Genomic DNA, 20,638 nt, shown 5'->3' on the forward strand with positions numbered 1-20,638 from the left:
CAAATAGCGCGGGGATCTTCCACTCTGATTGATGATTGTCCTGAGGGCTTCTGTAACACATTTTCCAGTCTTGGATTTGAGTGGCACAGCCCAGGCAAATTTTGAAAATGTGTCTATTACAGTAAGTAGATACTTGTAGCCCTTGTTGATTTTGTCTAAGTTTTTCAACTGTCCACTTGACAACTCAATCAAGTCGCTTTGCCATAAATCATCTATGCCCTTTGTGACTACTGGGAGTCTCTTAAAATTATGTCGGGCTTGTTTGTGTAATTCATCAACAATAATTTGTCTAGACATAATACGTAAACAAGAATATTGCAACTATGGGGTGTTCAGCAGCTGAGACTGCAGGATTTTCTAAATATAATTTGTCTCCTATTTGTATATGAAATTCCAGAGAGCCATCATCTTCAGTATAGGCTGTTTCTAATGTATTGGGGTCTGTAAAATCCTCTAATTCTACACTGGTGATTTTTACTTTGTTATCAGCATTTGTTATTGATAAGGTAGGGTAGTGGTGTGCCTGTGGCTGATGCCAATATTTGATCTTGATTGGTCTCAATGTGCCCCCAACAAAAAACTGGTAATAAAACTGTGCAGGGGACAGCATATATATTTTGCCACCCGGTGTAAATGGTGAATCATATTCTTTGTTGGGGATGCTGTACAATTCAAGAATTACTGTATGTTTTGGATTCTCGATTATGCCTGTTATTTCCTTTTCTGCTGTGAGCAATCTACTTGTTACAGATTCAAGGTGCTCATTGATAGTCCTAACAACATCATCATGGCCTGGCTTGATTTTTATGTCCACAATAAGTTTCTTGTATTGTTGCACAATCTCTTGAAGCTGGGTGGCAAAAACAGACAGGGCATTTGCTTGATTGGATTCCATGGTCCCTAGCTGTTGCTTGATATTAGCTACAATTTGTTGCAAATTTTCAACAACTGCCAATTTTGAATTTTGAGCAGTAAGATCATGGACCTGTCTTCTGATATCCTCAAACAGGGCATGCAGTTCATTAATATGTTGATTGGTTGGTAGAGTGTCCACTGTCTGAGTGAGTTGTTTGATCTCTGCCTGGATATTCTTGATATCTTCTGATTTCAATATGCGATTCACTGCCCTCTTAATATTTTTAAGTTCCTGTGATGTAGGGAGATTTGATACTGTATTTTGTAAAAATTCAAGTGCCAATTTCACATTGTTTAATTCAGAAGCATCAGCCACATTTTGCATAGCATTTTGGAGCAGGGCTATATCTGCCTGAGTGGGCGTGGATTGTTGTAAAATTTCAAGTTTTGTTTGGATATCATCGATCAAGTGATGAAAATGAGATAGTTCAGATTCAGTGTTGAGGTTTTCAAGCTTTGTGATTTGGTGCTGGACACTTACAAGTGTATCTACAATCCCAGGCAATCGGGATTCTAGTACATTTGCCAAATCACTTTGCACTGCTGCTATTGTACCTTCAAGATGGGTTATGGAACTTTGAATTTTTCCAAAATCTTCGTATGTTTCAAGTTGCAGCTTAATGTTCGCAACACTCCGAGTTATTGCATTCAAAGCATCTGAAGATGGCAAGTTGTTCATAAAATTTTCAAGTGTCTCAATTTTTTCTTTAACCTCGGCTATGGCATTGTGCAGAGGGTCCAGATTAGGTATTTGGAGTGACTGAATCTGTTCTTTTAGAGTGGAAATCACTAGATCAAAATCTTCTTGTGACTTTATGCTTTTGACAATTGTTTGGAGCTGTGCCTGGACATTATTAATCTGTTCTTCCAATTGCTGTTTCAATTGCTCAGAGTTGTTAGCCTGGGTCTTAAATTTGGCTTGAAGAGCTGCAACAGCTTCTTCTAAACTTTGAAAATTATCTAATGTTGCCAGATCAGTATATTTCTGAAGCAGCACTTTGAGTTCAGAATCAATTTTAAGAAGAGGGTCCATGCATTGTGATTGTAAATTTGTAATTTCTAGTTGAAGACTGGCATTGAGTGTGGTTTGTAAAGCTTGCAAATCACTTCTTAATTTCTTGACTCTGACATCAAGCATCAGAATCTCATCACTGTGATCTTCATGTCTTGTATGGCCAAATATATCATTAGGCATTTTCTTTTAGTGGTTATTTATTATTGAGTATCTGATTCTTAATTCTATAAAAAAGGGTATAAGCTTGTCATAGGATCCCGGGACCTCAATATATAAGCAGTCACCAGCAGAAACAGTATAAACAGTGCCAGAAATCATGTTTGAGTGCTTAATTCTGTAAATATTTCTCCCTACTGAAATTTTAACATCACCCTCAGGGGTTGTAATAAATTGCAATTGACCACCTACAGGTAATTGGTAATGATTTAAATTATTGTTAAATATGTACAATATTTTGCCTGTTTCATCATCAACTTCTGTAAGTATGCTGTTCAGATGAATAATTAACAAGCCACTCAGTTTAGACAGCATATCAGAAGAGGGTTGTGGTGTCGGCAGCTCCATAATAGCCTGTTTTTTGAACCCAAATAAGTTCATAGGCATGTTTATTTATTTCAAATCATGCTCTGTAATTGGGCACTGATTACCATTTTTCAAATCACAATGCCCCCAAGGTAGAGTATGTATACCACATGATAAAATGCATCTCTTGTCATCATGTGGATCCAGAGCCACTTTTCTTACAAAATTTGAAGTCAGCAAGTGATCCTCACTCTGAATTCTGCATTCTGATGTTCTGATTGAACTCTGGGATTTGATGCAATTTTCATAATCTTCAAATTTAAGCTCTTTGTCAACAGTTACTCTGCCAATGCCCTTGGCTTTTTTGACAACAGCACTACATGTTTTAAAAGTGTACATCTTGGCACTTAACCCAACAAATTTCACAATAACATCACCAAGTGTCTCATCTTTTAACTTGCCAGGCACCTTTTTGTTGTGGGGTTGAATCCTTGTATGTTCACTAGTATCAAAGTATTGAAACAATTCAGGCTGTGACATATCTTGATAAACATCTTCTGTTTGAATATCAAGAATAAAACTATCCGTGTCCATGTACAATAATTTTACACGATCACCATAAAAAGGTTTCAGCACATCATAATACAATGTTAACATATGTAATTTGGCCAATTCTAATATCACAGCCCCTACATAAATAGGTTTATCAAACTTAATTTTTGTTTTCTTCATGTTGAAAAGTGCCATATTCTCATCATAAATTCTTCTGTAATTGAAGTTGGGCTTTGCAACCAATTTTTTGCTCAGGCTGGGGTCAGTAATTATTTTAACATCGGTATGTTTTCTGACATTTTCAATAGTTTTGCCATACACTGAATTAACCAACAATTTAAACAAGCCCTTATCAAATTCGCTTTTTGCAGATGTTCGAAGCTCCGTATTTGTATCAATGTATGGTTTCAACCATTCTGAGTGCCTGAACCTCAAAACTTTTCCAACTTTGGTTACTTGAACACCATGTTTCATCAGGAACTGGAGGTTTTTGTAATATGCGACATAACCCTCTTTTGGTTCCAGAGTCATCATGAGCTTCTTCTGTTTAGAGCCAGGTGAGCACTGAACCTCGGGAATTGGGGACAGATCAGAAAATTTATTGTGCAAATGATCTGGAATTGTCAGATCAACCTCTAAGATTAGGCCATGGTGACTGTCATCAAAATTCTTAAGATCCTCAATATTGAAATCTTCAACCCATTCAAGCTCTGCATATGGCAGTTTTTGCATCATAGCGTGACCATAGAGGCTGTTTGCATCTACATACGTTATAAAATTTGATGGCCGTGTTGGATCATAATCAGGCAGCATAATATGCTTGTTATTTGCTCTGGCATATCTCTGAGAACATTGCACCATCCCTCCTCTTATACCTTTCTCCGTAAACAGATACATATCTTGGTCGTGGATCAGATCCAATTGCATTTTAGTGTTCAAAAACGTTGCGGCCCATGCTAGGCCCGGGGCACTGTAAAAATACACTGGGTCCAGTCCATAATTTTGCATGGAAGATTTTCTGAATGCCTGCCATATATCAGCTAAGAGGGTTACATCAAGTTTCGAATATGCCTTGTGATAATCACCAAATATCTTGCATTTTAAATTGTTCCACACCAACTGGGCATGGTGATAATCTTCATCAGTGATTCCAGATCCTCTGATTTTGCTGTAAAACTCTTCTTGCGGTGGCAAAGAACACTCATCAAATTTAGAAAAATCTGTGACATAGTCATATGGATACACACCCTTCCGCCTAATTAATTCCAGGTCCTGATTTGGAAACGAGGCACGTGTGATTTTCAAGTCATCATCAGGTAATTGACTGGCCAGTGTAGCCAGGCTAGCAGGTAAAAATCTGTGAGAATCAAGAAATCTTAATTGAATAGGAACACCATCAACTTTAATTATCTTGGTAATGGCAATATATTTTTCATCATTTTCAGCTAAAATATTTAAATTCTGCTTGTCAAACCCCTCGTATCTGATCAAATGATGGAAATCATAATTGGATGCTCCATGGCAAAATATGGGGACAAATCTTGGTCTCTTGATCTTAATATTACAGCTTTTACACAGGGCCATTAAAAATTTACCATCTGTATGAGAATGGTGACGTACCTTGATATTTGCATCTGAAAATTCACAATCACATACCGGGCATTTTTCTGCATTGTTGAAATCTTCAATCTGTTCCTCTGTTAAAGGCAACATAGGCTTTGATTTTAATAAGATGCTATGTCACGGCACTCATTTTCTATTCTTTGTGCAAATTCTTTGACGGCATTTGGTCCCATGTATAAATATTCTTTACTAACCACACCACCCTGTACAACCACATACCAAAAGGTGGAAGGTTCATGTAACTGGTATGGTGTAATCGAGGATTCTTCAGGATCTGGATTGCAGAATGCAAGAGGTTTGAGGTTCGATTCAAAATCATAGACAATAAATGCTGGGTGTTCCAACAAGGCTTCAAACTTTTTGAATTTGCAATTTTCACTTGGATTGGGCATCACCATATGAACAGGTTTATGATTGCCACAGTATTTCAGATGCTCAATTAACTTGTTTTTGGCAATTTCTGCATTTTTTTCAGGAACCCCCTTCACCATTTTTTGACCATCAAATACAGTTAAACATCTTCTGCACAACTTGAATATTCTATTAGTTTTGTCTAGTTGTGTTCTCACTAAAGCTTGAAGATTATGTATCAGAGTGTAATGATGTGTATCATCCCCTTCAATTAAGAGCAAATCAATCGGAACAGAAGATTCATCATCAAGTGTACTGATTCTGAGAGGTGCTATCGGGCAATTGCCAGTGGAACAAATAAATACATTAATAGATAATTGTTTGCCATTGATGTGCCTGGCCCTTTTTTCAAATTTGTCAATATTCTGAACAGACATCGGATATTCCAAACCCTCCATTGCATCGTCAAAAAGATGTTCATGTTGTTTGTAATAAGTTATTCTCTGAGGATCCCTTGAAACTGGATACAAAGCAGCTAAAATACACCACAAAAAGCATTTCTGGTCGGCATTTTTTATATTAACCACGGCTCTTTTGTTTTTGATATTGTCAGGTAATGGCAGATAAGTGGAACCTTGTAATGGGCTGAATTCAGAAATATGAACATATAACTTGTGTGAAGAACCGCATAGGCTCCATCCTGACTCTTTTGCCGCAAATTCAGAGTGTTTAATATTCAGTTGATTTATCAAGCTGCTTATTATTCTGTCCGAATTTGCATTTGAATATACAGGTAGAGTTTCTGTTATGTGGGGCTGTGTAAATTTTGTGCCATTTGGTTTCTTATATTGTACAAACAATTTCAGAGATAGCTTATAAGAGCCATTTTGTGCATTAAGAATTGCCTGCAGATCAGGATTTATACTGTTCAAAAAATTCTCAATGCCACATCTTGGCTCTGATACAAACGGATAATCCCTAAGTTGGCCAGCAAAACTGCTGTGGATGGGTTCATAGCGTGGCTGCTTTGCAGGTCCAGCATTAACAGGTGCTTCGTGCTTTCTCTTCAGACCAGATGTAGATGGTTGAGTTGATGACTGTACAGAGCAAGTATCTTTATGTTTATATGTGAAGTATTTCATGCTGTATTTTCTATTGCATTTGGGGCAACTTATTGTGGGAGTTCTGCATTTGTCTGGGTTACAAATCTTTTGGTGTCTGGCCCAATTAGAGCTAAATATATTTTTATTGCACTGATTACAATATTTTTGATTCGGCATTTTTGTTGTTGTTTATTATATACAATTTCCTGGGATTCAAATCAAAACTTTATACTGAATCAGTTGGGTTCAGCACTGTACTTTGTGTGTGTGTATGTGTGTATGTGTATATACACTTAATATTTTTGGCTTTGGTATTTATATACAATTTCTTGGGGGTCAAACCAAAACTCTATGCTGGATCAGTTGAGTTCAGTGCAGACAAAAAAACTGCATAGCTCTATGTCAATTAGTTCTTGAGATTTTGTATTTAGGAACCACTTTGGCCCCCCTCCCCTGCCGAAAATTGACTTTTATTGTATCAGTGTATATTGTCTCTATGACCTTACTTGGGTTATTCCGCCAAATTATATGCTTCAAGTCTCCTATACTTTGGTGGAGCCTGTTCAGGTTCTGCCCCCCACTTGTGGGTTCCACTGCCGATCCAGCAATGGTGAAGAATCTGCACTGTGCCCTGGCTTATATAGATTTACAGAGCCAATAGAAACACTGCTTATTTAAACGTAACACATAATCGCATTATGTCATAAGCAACCAATCAGAAAACACCACATAATCACATTATGTCATAACCATTTAATCAATTAATATTGTACAACATGATGCAATAGAAGTGGACCGGGAAGTAAATATGTATGGATGTGGGCGGGTGGGTGTGTTGGGGTGGGTGGGGGTGTATTCAGAAACATGAGCTATTCTCTAACATTTTTGCCGAAGTACTTTCTTCTGAGTGTATCCCGTTTTTCTGCTGAGCGTACATGCAATCCATCCCTACTAGCAGCGCCTCCCCGCTGAGGCGAGCGGTGAGGTCTGGAACTACTCCGATCATTCAATAGAACTGCCGGAGCTTTTGCTAATAAGACTCAATGCAGGCAATAGGACTCCCGTGCCAAGTATCGATCCCACCGCTTTGGGGCCGTCATGCGCACATATTATTCAAGTATTGATCCGTACATATTTGCGGTGCTGCCAGCGGCCTTCAGAGGCACTGACCCTCCGCAAATACCTGCGCGGACATGCATGTCTAGAATGGCAATAACCTTGTTATGTATTAATTTTTGTATAACAGGCTGGGACAGATATAAGCCTCGCCCTAAATAAGAATAGATCACAACAAACAAGCTGGATGTAACAAATATCAGATTTTATATAAGAAAATGCAAAATATCCCAGTTTCAATTCAATCCATTTATCTGAATTGAAGAAACCAACAATTCACATATCCCCATATCATTGTATGCTTGCCTATTAGCCTCTTTTGCTGTTGTGCTCAATTAATTTTCACTAATTGGCAATTTTCTTGAAGAGGCCTAATAGAACAAGATACGGCGGTATGAGAAATATGTGAATTAAAGATATTTTAGCAATATACGACGTCTTAAGAAAGGCATATTCAGCTCCAAAGTACTTTGTTTAACACTTACTACCAATCCCTATTACTGGCAAAGAGAGTATAAAATGATGTAGTATTGAAAAAAATTGACTTGTTCACCGAGTTCAGACATTTGCACATAGATGGCCCCTGTTGTTGTTGCTGCTTATCTCTAAAATTCTAGAAGAATTGAAGCTGGTATCCAATTGAACTTAAACCAGAAGTAAATATGTATGTGTGTGTGTGTGTGTGTGTGTGTGTGTGTGTGTGTGTGTGTGTGTGTGTGTGTGTGTGTGTGTGTGTGTAGGCAACAAGAGGAGCATATTTTCCTTTCTCAGGGAGCTCTTCCTTTCCGAGAAAGCTCTTCCTTTCTGAAAAATATTTGAGGGCATTTTCACAAAAATCTTGGATTAGCCAGAGTTCCACACTTGAGCAAAAAGCTCATATGGCCATGTTGAGCCTGTTTTAAGTGTAGCAAATCTGCTTGAGGCAAACTCTTCCTTTCCTGCGCTGTCCATAGCATAAAACACACTACTATTATTCTCTGGAACAGGGATACACCATATGGATGAAGGAAACAATATATCGCGCGAGGAATACCCCCAGGGATACGCATTACTTGTTTTCGATATAACACCAGACGCAGCTGCAAGTGCCATATCCCACTGCAGTCTTCAACGGCAAGGGGCTGTTAGCTTGGAAGTCCACTTCAAATCGGCTTTGGAATCTACTCTGAATTTGACGCTCTCATGGAAATTAATAATCAAAGAGATATTCAATTGGATTAATTGTATAACAAGGTGAGTTGCACAATATTACTATTTAGTGTCCAGCAATGCTGTCGACTTTAAATTTGCTTCACGGGTTAATATCAAATAGAGCCTTTGACAATCATCATGTTGGGGTTTTCGCAGCTAATGAATTACCTGTACATGTGGAACTACCAGCAGCGTTGATTGTAAATACAGATCCCAAAGATAGCCCCGGGAAGCACTGGGTAGCAATTTACATAAACAGTAACTCCCGGGGGGAATTTTTTGATAGTTACGGAAAACCTCCACATGTGCATAACCATTTGCGATTTTTGGAAAATAACTCTAAATTCTATACGTACAACACTCATCAGATACAAAGTTACGGGTCTGTGTACTGTGGGCATTACTGTTTTCTGTATTTATTCCATAGAGCCTCTGGTAAACCCATGCATAAATTTCAAATTTTATTCCCAGTACCGATAAAAAAACGACAATATTATAACAACTTATTTGCTGACTCTTAAATTAAATTTATAATACTCGGTACGTATACTAGAAAATATTGACAGTAAATACTGTTTGAAATTTTATACAAGTTACATATAGTCCTAATAGTATATTAATAATTTTGTAGCGTTACAGTTTACAACAGCTTACTTATAATACATATCTTGTTTTGTGTCTTTACAGAACAATGACGCAATATCCAGAGATGGGATCTTTCAATGCTAGATTGTCCTCTTTCAGAAACTGGCAATCAAAAGAATTCCCGTTTGTAGAAGCTCTGTCCGAAGCAGGATTATTTTACATTCAAAAAGAGGATAAAACAGTATGCTTCAAATGTGGTGGAGGATTATACCGATGGAAATACAGAAACAATCCAATACTAGAACATCGTCCATATTTTCCATTTTGCCCCCTGTCTATAAACCTAATTTCAGATCGACAATGCGGTTGATGCTTTAATTAAATTAATTAATATTTGTTATCCAATATTTCCTCAATATGACGTTTATGATATTCTGCTGATTTTTCTCTCACCATTGATCTTTGTAATGCCCCGCCCCCTCCACCTTTTTTGTCCAGCACATGCTTGGTTTGCTACGCGCGCATGCGTCTCAAAAACACACCCACGCATTTCTTCAAATGTATACCTGCACGCTGCGACATGCAGTATCTCGCAGTTCTTAGTCATGGAATCCTCTATTTCGATGCCGCTGAAAAAAATATTTCAACCGTACACTAATTTCAAGGGGGTTCTTCAGAAAGAGAGCGATCAGCATTTACCTGAAGAACAAAAACAAGTAACTAGTCTTATACGCCAGTCGATATTATTTGATCACGTCTACTATTTGAATGCTTCGAAAACAAAAGTTATCTCAATCGGACTTTCCTCTCATCTGGATTTCCAACCTGTGGTCAGGCTACACAGAAGCGGGGCGGCCGGTGTTGAACTACAGTTGCAGGAGTGGCACGCTCTTCAGGAATTGTTTCCAGTAATCGACAATTACATCGCTATTCCAGGTGAGCAGCCTCGTGTTTCCTACCCACTAAGTGAGCAACATGAATTGCTGATAACCACACTGTACAATCGCCGTCAGATCATTATAAGGAAGAAACCAGCTTACGGTTCCCTGGAGATAGTGTTCATCGCAGAAAGTTCGTGGCGGAACTTTATGAAGATATTTGTGTGCATCGAGCATGCGAAAGTTATGTGTGAAACAGTGTCGCCGTATCTGAAATCATATTTTGGAAACTGTGTGGAATCTTGCATTCTCGACCTTCGCGAACAATGTTTCGTTTGCACAAATATTTCCCCTGTCCATGCATGTAATAAGGAGAAGTTTGTGCTTTCCCATCTACATGGATGTACAAAACCTGAGCCTTTGTCTATACAAAACATCGACGGAAAAAGACTTTCCAAAGAAGTGTTTGTTTTTGCGAGAACATGCTTGTGGAAAAAATAGTGAAACATTTTAATTCAGTGGTTGCAGCAGAAAATGGATATGATAGTGACACAATTCCTTATGTGGGTGAGTGAACAAACTTGAAGAATAAAAACTTGTTAAATAACATGCTGATAAACTGGTGACACAATATAAACATTTTACATATGTATGTGTGTGTGTGTGTTTGCGGCTCTTTTGAATTTTGTAAATATTGGTAATAAACAGGGATAAAATATATGTCTTGGCTTTATTTCACTTATCACCCCTTTAAAAATCCTCATGGTTTATATTTTTACTGGTAACAATCGTTAATAACAACATTAATAATTAACTATATAATGAAAAAGTGTGTATTGTGGACTTGTCGAAGATAAAGCATGAGAGCTTTTCTTCACACTGGTAAAACTCGGTGTTAATAACAACATTAATAATTAACTATATAATGAAAAAGTGTGTATTGTGGATTTGTCGGAGATAAAGCATGAGAGCTTTTCTTCACACTGGTAAGAATCTGTGTTAATAACAACATTAATAATTAACTATACAATAAAAAAAATGTGTATTGTGGACTTGTCGGAGATAAAGCATTAGAGCTTTTCTGCACAGCGCTGGACACGCAAAGGCAAGTATCTTTATTTTCATTCTATTTCTAACAGTGATTCGCTATTTTTTCTTGTCACTATAAAAAAACTAATTCAATTTTTCTTTTATCACATCTGTCGCCATTTTGCTTGTTTTTTGTTTAATTCCTCTTTATGCATTGAGGTTAATCGAAACATAACTTTAGACTTTTACATGGAATTGAAACATAGAATCTTGCCTCCTTTGATTGAATCGAACCTGTGACTCCTTTTTGATCACAAAACAATAGTGACGACCATCTTGCTTATTTTACCTACTCTTTATGCATTTAAGCTAATCGGTACTGGGGCCCCACACAGCAAAACAACAGATTTTAATTTATCTTTATACATTAGCGGTAAAGTCTTTGCGTTGTAATCAAAAGGCATTTTGTTTCGATTTTTAATATCTGTTCCTGCCTAAATACTAATGGGGCCGCCATATTGATTTTATTCAAATAATATTTATGCACAGATGGACTAATCGGGACCTATAATGGCGGGACAAAACAATTGGCCTCATTTAACTACCTAGAGAATCGAACCCGCGACCTCTTCATTACCAGGCGACAACATTAACCACTATCCCAAGGCCGCCATATTGATTTTATTCAATCACTATTTATGCACAGATGGACTAATAGGAACCTATAATGGCGGGATTAAACAATTGGCCTAATTTAACTACCTAGAGAATCGAACCCGCGACCTCTTCATTGCCAGGTGACAACATTAACCACTAACCCAACTCGATTTTCGAACTCAACCATTTTGTTGGCTTTATTTACACACAGGCTAATCGAAATATTTCAATATTGACATCGTCGACTTGTAATCATGGGGTCCCAGGTTCAATACTCGGTGGAGGCACATAGTGGTCCGAATCACCACTTTTCAACTGTAGGTCCACTCCTGATTAGTCTTGCCGTGCATAAAGTGGACTTAAAAAAAACTAACTCAATCTATCAATCAATCAATATTGACTCTACCAGGAATCGAACCCTCGACGCCTCTTGTTTTACAGAGCAATAACCTTAGCCGCTAAGCTTTCGGGGTACAACACCTTCGGCGCCATCTTTAAATCATTTCTTCATGTGTTTGCATCATACGCAATGGTTGCGCGCGCATTTCCTCCAAAGACACACACACACACATACAAACATACGCACGTGTTAGGTTTGCATACATCAAGAAACAACGTGACAAATCCATTGACCCCCTCCCCCACCGCTTCCGATGTCTTCAACGTGATCAGACACGTTCTGCTGACTCAACAATAAAATCGCTCGTACACCTCTACGACCGGATGTAACATAACACCAGTGGCATCGAATTTTTGCTGACGCGTAGGAATGAAGTGCTGCCTGTCTACTTGTTGGTAACTTCAATGGGAAAATACGTATCTACATCGTGTTAGTTTTAATTAAATATTTAGATGCATAATAACAAAGATTATTAACAGCTTCCCGTGCTTGTTGTTTAACATTGAGGAACTTATAGAAAGTGTATTTTCACCCAGAAAACTACTGTAAGTGAATTATACTAGACATTTCCTATTTCAAGATACGAGCGTCAGAATTTATTACAGACGCAATTACGTTCAAAAATGTGAAAATGACAAAAGACGTAAATATTGCATTTTCAATTTAGTGTCGCTATTGAATTCGTTTATGCAAAAACATCCAACTATCTTGAAACAGTTATTACTTACTCAGTTTATTATTAAGAAATCAGACAATACTGTTTTGAATATTTGTACCTTATTAGAGCCCATGCACACATAAAGTAACTTTCGAACTTGGCAAACTTATACACTTGTTCCGCTTCATCCAATACAAAATGCAGACATTATACCCCATCTATATTATGATTACGCCCACGACGTGGCCGAAGGTCACGCATGCTAGCGTACAAGACGTGGCCAAAGGCCACGTCGAAAGTACGCGAGTCCTCCAATATATATATCGTCGATGTTTTCACGAACTGGCGAATATGTCAACTCCCCTGCATCACGAACCGGCGAATGTGCAAAATTTGACATTTTGAGTTTTTGACGCTGTATGTGTTGGAACAACTTGTACTTTGCTCTCACAAAGTTTCAAATTAAATATTGCTTAGGAGATAAAGATGGACAACGTTTTGTCGAATATGAAAACTAGTATTGTGATAATTTCACGAACCGACGAATATGAAAATTCGCCGCTTCGTGGAGAAAAAAACATGATATAATTTTACAATCCATTCAGGATGTGTCAGTTCGACTACATTTTGTATAACAGATGCCGCTGTAATAACACGTTTTATATTTCATTTTTTTCATAAGAAATATAACCCATTTGTAAGATATCAGAAAACATGTAAGGCACAGTTGTTTGTGTTTCTATTGGAACAATGTACAGTCTATATTTTGAGACTTTCAATGAAATTGGCAATCATCTGGTTTACTTCTCGCAACTAAATTACTTCGAATGGTTTATAGAAGAATGCCATATTTCTTTGATATTATTTTGAAGAATAGCCTTCAAATGGTGTGGCTCGTTGTGTAATTATTCAGTAGATATGAATAAGGACGTGCTTGTGAAGTGGACTGATGGCATTACTAACATCGTCAGAAGCCAAGAACTTACACTCCCCCATGGAATGAAGAAGTTGCAATATGGAGCGAAAGTAAAAATGTGGTGGGATCCTGAGAAAATTTATTATGAAGGTGTTGTGATCGGGATGGGAGAAGATTCTGAAAGTGGTGATACAGGTGATGAACTTTCTCTGTCAGTGCCAAAAAAGAGCTCAGGTAGTGTGATCAATGACTCGAGTGCAGTAGTTAGTGACTTTGACAGTTCTTCAGAAACGTTAGCGGATGATGAGGACAAGGATCCCGATTCTCTTATATCTTCCAGTGATAATTAATCGTCCGTACATCCCTCTCCGAGGAATGTTAACGCTGTATGTAGTTCCTTGCATTGTGAAGAAGAAATATTTGCTGCATGCGTAACGTGTCAGGATTTGGTTTGTTACAATCACTTCATATTGGGTTGCTCCGAGCATAACAACCCTCCGGGATGAAGCCACAGATTTTAAAGTAGATGGTTCTCAAAAGGAGGATGTTACTCCAGTAAAGCGAAGGGTTTCCGAAAAGGAAAAAGTAAGAAAAATGTAAAAGCCTGTCGTTCATTGGGTTATGAGTATGTAAGTGAAAAGAGTCATCAAGTTATTCCTTCTCGCAGATTGCTTCGTCCCCGTTGTCAGTCTCGGACAGGCCAAACAAGAGCATTGAAGAATGATTTGATGACAACACAAGAATGAAAGTTAATAATGCGTATTATAATTTAGGAAATGTTTCCCGACAACAAAGAGTATGTCGTAAAATGTTTCTTAACACACTTGCAATTGCTGAGAGACAAGTAAGGAAAATGCTAATGAAGTTAAAGAACCAGTGCATGGTAGAAGAAGAAAAGAGAGGTAGACGTCAGACAACGTTAAAAGAAAGAGACGAAAAAATGCGTACAGATATTAAAAAGCAGATACATATGTTCCCTAGGATGGAATCTCATTTTTGCAGCAGAAGTTCTAGCCAACAATATTTGTCGTCCAACTTAAGTATTGCAAAGATTTATGAACTATTCAAAATAGAATTTCCAAACAGCTTGGCATTTTACTCCTTATACAGATCAGTTTTTAAATGTAGGAAGTTAAAATGTCCTTCTCCAAGAAAAGATCTTTGTGGTTTGTGTGAGACGTACAACTCATTGAAATCAGCTAATAGTTTATCTACACATGCTGACTTGATTAAAAAATATAACAGGCACATACTGGAAAAACAGAAGGTGAGGGAAATTAAAGGCGCGATGAAAGATACAGCTGTACAAAATCCACAGGAGTTCGTGGCTGCTTTCTTCGACATGGAGCAAGTCCTAAATCTACCACAGAACAAACGAACTGAACTGCATTACAAAAGAAAATTATCAGCCTACAATTTTACAATTTATGAATTAGCTAGTAAAAGCGGCCATTGCTACGTTTGGCACGAAGGATTAGCGAAAATAGGTCCGAATGAAGTTGCAAGAAACTTAAGGAAGTTTCTGCTGATGAAAGAAGAACAAGGTGTAAAACAGGTAGAGTTCTTCGCCGATGGATGTGCATCTCAAAACAAAAACAGTATCCTGCCTTCTATGTTCGTTTACATTTCAAACAATGAAGCACAAAACATCAACACCATACATGTTTTCTTCTTCGAAACGAGTCACGGACAAAGTGAAGGTGATGCTATTCACAGTAGAATTGAAAACGCACTTAGACGGAGTGAAGATATCTTCATCCCTGCCTAACTTATCCCGGTAATCAGGATGGCAAGAAATAAACAACCATATGCTGTTCATGAGTTGCATGCTAAAGAAGTCTTAGATTGGAAACAATATTCGCAGTACCTGCGTATCCTAAAAGTTAGAACAACAAATGAGGGTCAACCCGTGGACTGGACAAAAGTCATGCAAATTCAAGTGCGCAAGGGTTGTCCCAATATATTTATAAAAACATCGCATAACCTAAACACACACTCAAGTATATCACTTCCTAATCCACGCAGTGCTAAAGAGGACAATTTACCACCAGGGGCTTTTACTTCAAAGCCAAAACTGCCTATGAAAAAATACCAGGAGTTGCTGTCATTATGTCAAGGAGTAATACCAGTAATTTCTCATCCTGATTATAAAGACTTCTATGTCAGGTTACCTCACTAATTGTACAACCATTTTGCGTCTATTAACTTTGTATTTGATAAGAGACTAGTGTTGGTCAATGTATTACTATTTTGTTCCTTACATTTTATTTCCTGAATTTTATTATTCTTGAAATTTATTTGCGGGTACGTCTACTGTTGTGTGAATTTCTCTGTTTCTCACTGTTACGTATTAACTATTATGGTGTATGTTATGATTAGTGTATTAAGGATTGGCCTAATATTTAACTGTGTATAAATATCCAATAAATAAGTTGCAAGTTTTAGCCTTGAACTGTAGAATTCGCAGTTTTAGTGAAAATTACAATTACGAATCAAGCTAAAAATATTCCATTTTTTTTTCACGAACTGACGAATAGATACAATGAAATCCTTTGTTCATTTATTGTTCATTAAAATTCTTTCTACGGTGTTCTTTCTCATGTGAACTACCTTCTCACACAGCATTTATTGTTATCTCAAAATATAGTTTAGCTTGAATATTTTTTTAAATGATTCGCAAGTAACGCAAAATTGGCTACTTTCAACTTCGTTTTTCTCAAAATCAATATTTTGCACATTCGCCGGTTCGTGATGCAGGGGAGTTGACACATTCGCCAGTTCGTGAAAACATCGACGAATAGCCCCAATTGCACCACTCACTGACATAAATGTTCTCCATGAAGGAAGCCCTGGAGGCGAAAAATGTCCGATTACGACCCCCCATGAAATCGTCACAAAAGACCGAGAAAATTCAAAAATCGCTCAATTAGCCCTTCCTTAAGGGTGAAAATGCCCTTTTCTCACTTCCTTAGCAACCGTCGCCACGGACATTTTTTTGCAGCACACATTGTTTTCTTTTTTTTTTATAAATGTATATTTGGTTGTAGCTTTGCTGCTATACACCAGTTACTTTTGTTTTACATTTTATAATTTTACAATTTCATAATTTTACAATTTCATAATTCATTGTTTCCTTCAATTCTTAATTGTCGAGATACATTATATTTCTCACAGATCAATAGCACACAGATGAATGAACTCCTGGCTTTGAAAAGGTGTCTGAAACAAGGGTGACATCTACACGATAAGGAGTTTCAGCCCAGATACAATTACGTTATACTCAATGCGTAAATATCTACATCGTGCTTGTTTTAACTAAATGTTTAAGAGGTATAATGACATGCAATTCCTTAGAGCTTGCCGTGCCTGTTTTTGTCCATGGAAACGGACGTTGCTAGGGAACTTAAAGAAAGTTTATTTTCACCCCGGAAGCTACTGTAAGGGAATTATGCTAGACTTTTAGAATTTCAAAATACGAGCATCAGCATTTATTACAGAGGCAAGGTAGGGATTTGAGGGGAATGACGGAAAACAGTTATTATCCAATTACGTTCAAAAATGTGAAAATAACAAAATATGTAAATATTGAATTTTCAATTTAGTCGCTATTCAATTCGTTTATGCAAAACATCCAACTACTTATCTTGAAACGGTTATTACTTACTCAGTTCATTATTAAGAAAATATACAATAATATTTTGAATATTTGTACCTTATTAGAGCCCATACACACATAAAGTTACTTTCTAAACTTTACAAATTAGTGAACTTGTACAGTGGGATCCACTAGTATTATCTTGCAAATTGTCCATCACCATGTTCGTGCACTTTATTTGACCCAATAAGAGCTTCAAGAATTAAAAGAAAACTCAAAACAAGCTGTTGACAACTTCTGTACCAGCATACATAAAAATCCATCGCTCAAAAACGCATACTGTGTAAGAGAATAATTAATGAAAATAGTCATGGACAATTTGCAGGGTAATACTAGTGGATCCCACTGTACACATATTCCCCATCATCCAATACAACATGCAGACATTTTCAAAGTCATTAAGGTCATTGAGGAACCCTTCATCATCTATAACGTGATTGCGCCCACAACTTGGCCGAAGGTCATGCATGCTAGCGTACAAGACGTGGCCAAAGGCCATGTCGAAAGTACGCGAGTCTCTTTTATATTATCAATGGTATGTAATCAGTAGTTATCTAAGTGTCGTAAGGTCAAAATTGTTAATCATAACTAATTTTCCTTCTGCTACATCTTACAAGATAATATGCAGAGTCTTGTGAGGCAGTTTCAAATATATTCTACTTGATATAACATTTTAAATTTATTCAGTATATAGGTTCATAATCAATATGAAATACAAACCCATATTAGTGCTTACTTGCACTAATAATATGTGCCACATGCATAGGCGGGGGGGGGGGGGTCAAGGGGGCCATTGCAGATTTTTCCGCGGAGGGACAAGTAGCGTATTTTTCCACGGGGCATATTACCCCGATAATAGTGTTGCCCCCTCAAAAAACACCACTTGAATTTGAAGTTATCGCATTCATATAAATCAAATTACACGTGTGAAATACGAGTACTTTTAGGTTGACATTCGATTTCGAAGGGGGATGTGTGGCCATCCTTGCCCCCCTCCAGATGTCCACGTCCGTCATTCATTATTGTACTTTCACCTAAAAATTTAGTGGAGAGGAATCTTATAGCCGTTATTAAACAATTAAGCATTTTCAAGCCGATTAAAGCTCAAATTAACTACGGGGGAAGGGTGCAATCACGAGGGGCATTAGGCATTGCCCCTCCCAAACCTTGGATTAAATGCAATTCTAAAGGGGCAAGGGGGGTAAATATTGAGGCAGAACAAAGCAAGACTACTAGAATCTAAGAATAGAAGGGCAAGAGGATAATTAAGGTGGAATTAGTTTTCACATCTTTCTTGCATTTTTTCTTCCAGACGGCCAAGTCACTTGCGGGGGACACAAGAGGGGCTATTGCCTTTCTCGATATAATTAAAATACATTCCGCAAAATTTTCTTGCTGGCTTCGCTCTTAATTTTATTGTTTTATGTACTGCATTGTAAATGACCAGAGAGAGAAGTTATGACTACTAAGCACTTCAGACTCTTGCTGCTAAATAGTTTTGTCTTACATGTATGAACACAATTGTGTGGAGAAAAAAGAGCGCTCCACATTTCAGAGACAATTCATTTATTCGTTATGCTGCTGCATTATCTATGTATATATGCGTATATGCATATACATATTTATCACTGCATTGATGGGTGAACAGTGATAAGACGAGGTTTTTCTTTTCCGACTGAATTTTATTCAAAGCTTTTGTACCCCCTAATCAGAGGGTTTGCGCACGCCTATGGCCCACATGTTGCTGTTTAGAACAAGTTGCAACCAGTTGAATTCAAAACATTAAAAGTGACGACTGGTATGAGTACACCTGTAGGGTTGTTAGACGAGGCCAGTCAGTGCCTTGAACTTTGGGATTGGTGGTAGTGATAACACCAGTTGCCAGTCAAGACAAAGATATTTGATTTCATTAGCCTGGGCAGATACTGGCGCATTAGCTTGTCCAGCGTTTGGAATTAGTTGTTTATGCTTTACCAGTTGCTGGCTTCTAAAGTCTTACAACATCAACTGATGCCTCTAAAAATTGAACTCTATTGTTTTCTACTGCCAAAAAGAATGTAGACACAAACACTTTGGCGGTGTTATATCTGGGAATGAATTTGAGAAATTGTGTAGTAAGTTGTTTCGAAAAAAATTGGAAATTCAAAACGATATACGAGGATACAATAAGCATTTATTCCACAACAAGCTTTCAATTCATAGCTAAAAAGTATAAAAAAATATATCATAACTTTACAATGCATTGGCATAAACCCACATGGAGATAATAAAGGGATAGGGTTTGAAATTATTTGCATGTCATTTTAATACAAATTTGTAAACATTTACGTTTGTGTTAACACACTGTACAATTTGTTCTAGTGGATCTACCTACGTTACATTTTGCAACCTGAAATTCAATTAATAGCAATAAATGGTATATACTTCATAGTCGTTAAGAACGCCTACACGAAATTCTCTCACTTGGAACACTTATCTTTAAGCACGAAAGATAAACGTATTTTAACGAAGATAACTTACGCCGTCATATATGTATCGAAGCTAAGAAAGGACGTTTTATCTTCGTTCTCGTAAAACATATAAGTAATTTATATAGTGTTTCTGCTACTTGCATCAACATACACGTATGATGTGTTTTTGAAAACTGCTTCTCTTTCTGCAGAAGGTAAGAAATAGATATTAGTTACATTTATCTATTCAGCACATATATTATGTCTATATATGCACAATAATGTTATATTTTCCTCCTTTTTCACACATAGAGTTTGTGTACTGAATCTTTTACTTCCTACCTATCCAGTTCATTTTCACATAAAAATGCTGCCTTGTAATTGAAAATTGCGTGTTGCACAACCTGCAACTAGTATGCGAAACTATTTGAAATTTAAGCTGATGTGAACTCTTATCTACCAACAAAACTTCATTTTTACGAATTAAGATATGTTTTTTCTTTCGAGTTTGTCATTCCAGAGCTTTTTTAAAATAATTTATTTAATTATGTCAATAGTATCAAGTTTTATAAACTTTTTTGCTTTAAAAGTTCTTGATATAATCATCAACTGTTACGCTAGAAAATTAGAATTTCGTCATGACAACAGACAAAATTACAATGAAATAAAAAGTGAAGGGAGTGTGTGGAATGCCAGGAAAGCTACAATTCCTAACATCCTAAAAGATCTAGAAAATCCGACAGGATCCTCGGCCGCCATATTAGAAAATGGCTAACAAAGTACTAAATCGTAGAAAATGTTTAGAAATAACCCAAAAATCATAAAGAATGGCAGAATATCAACATGGTGGCATACGAAATGTACTTAAATGTTAGAAAACATCGACTGGAACATTGTACGCCATGCTGAAAAAATAGCTGCCAAGCAAATAGTAAGGTCATTCTAAATAACTCCTAAATGATTTCTTATAAAAATGTTAAATTCTACCAAACACAAATCAAATTAAGTTCATATTGTTTTTG

General features: G+C 37.1%; 1 protein-coding gene across 2 annotated transcripts in view; it reads left to right on the forward strand.

The window, feature by feature from the left end:
- The window catches only part of LOC146002335 (SLIT and NTRK-like protein 2), an 88,109-nt gene that overhangs the window by 65,872 nt on the left and 1,599 nt on the right, over positions 1-20,638 (forward strand). Inside the window, exon 1 of one of the 2 annotated variants that reach the window (XM_083140063.1) lies at positions 19,743-19,831. The exons of the other annotated variant lie outside the window; for it this stretch is intronic. The gene's annotated coding sequence lies outside the window, so the exon portion shown is untranslated. Of the gene's footprint in view, positions 1-19,742; positions 19,832-20,638 lie in introns of those variants that run through there. 2 annotated transcript variants of the gene reach the window in all.

The sequence above is a fragment of the Lepisma saccharinum genome, chromosome 18 (assembly GCF_977018435.1).
Source record: "Lepisma saccharinum chromosome 18, izLepSacc3.1, whole genome shotgun sequence".
Lineage (NCBI taxonomy): Eukaryota > Metazoa > Arthropoda > Insecta > Zygentoma > Lepismatidae > Lepisma > Lepisma saccharinum.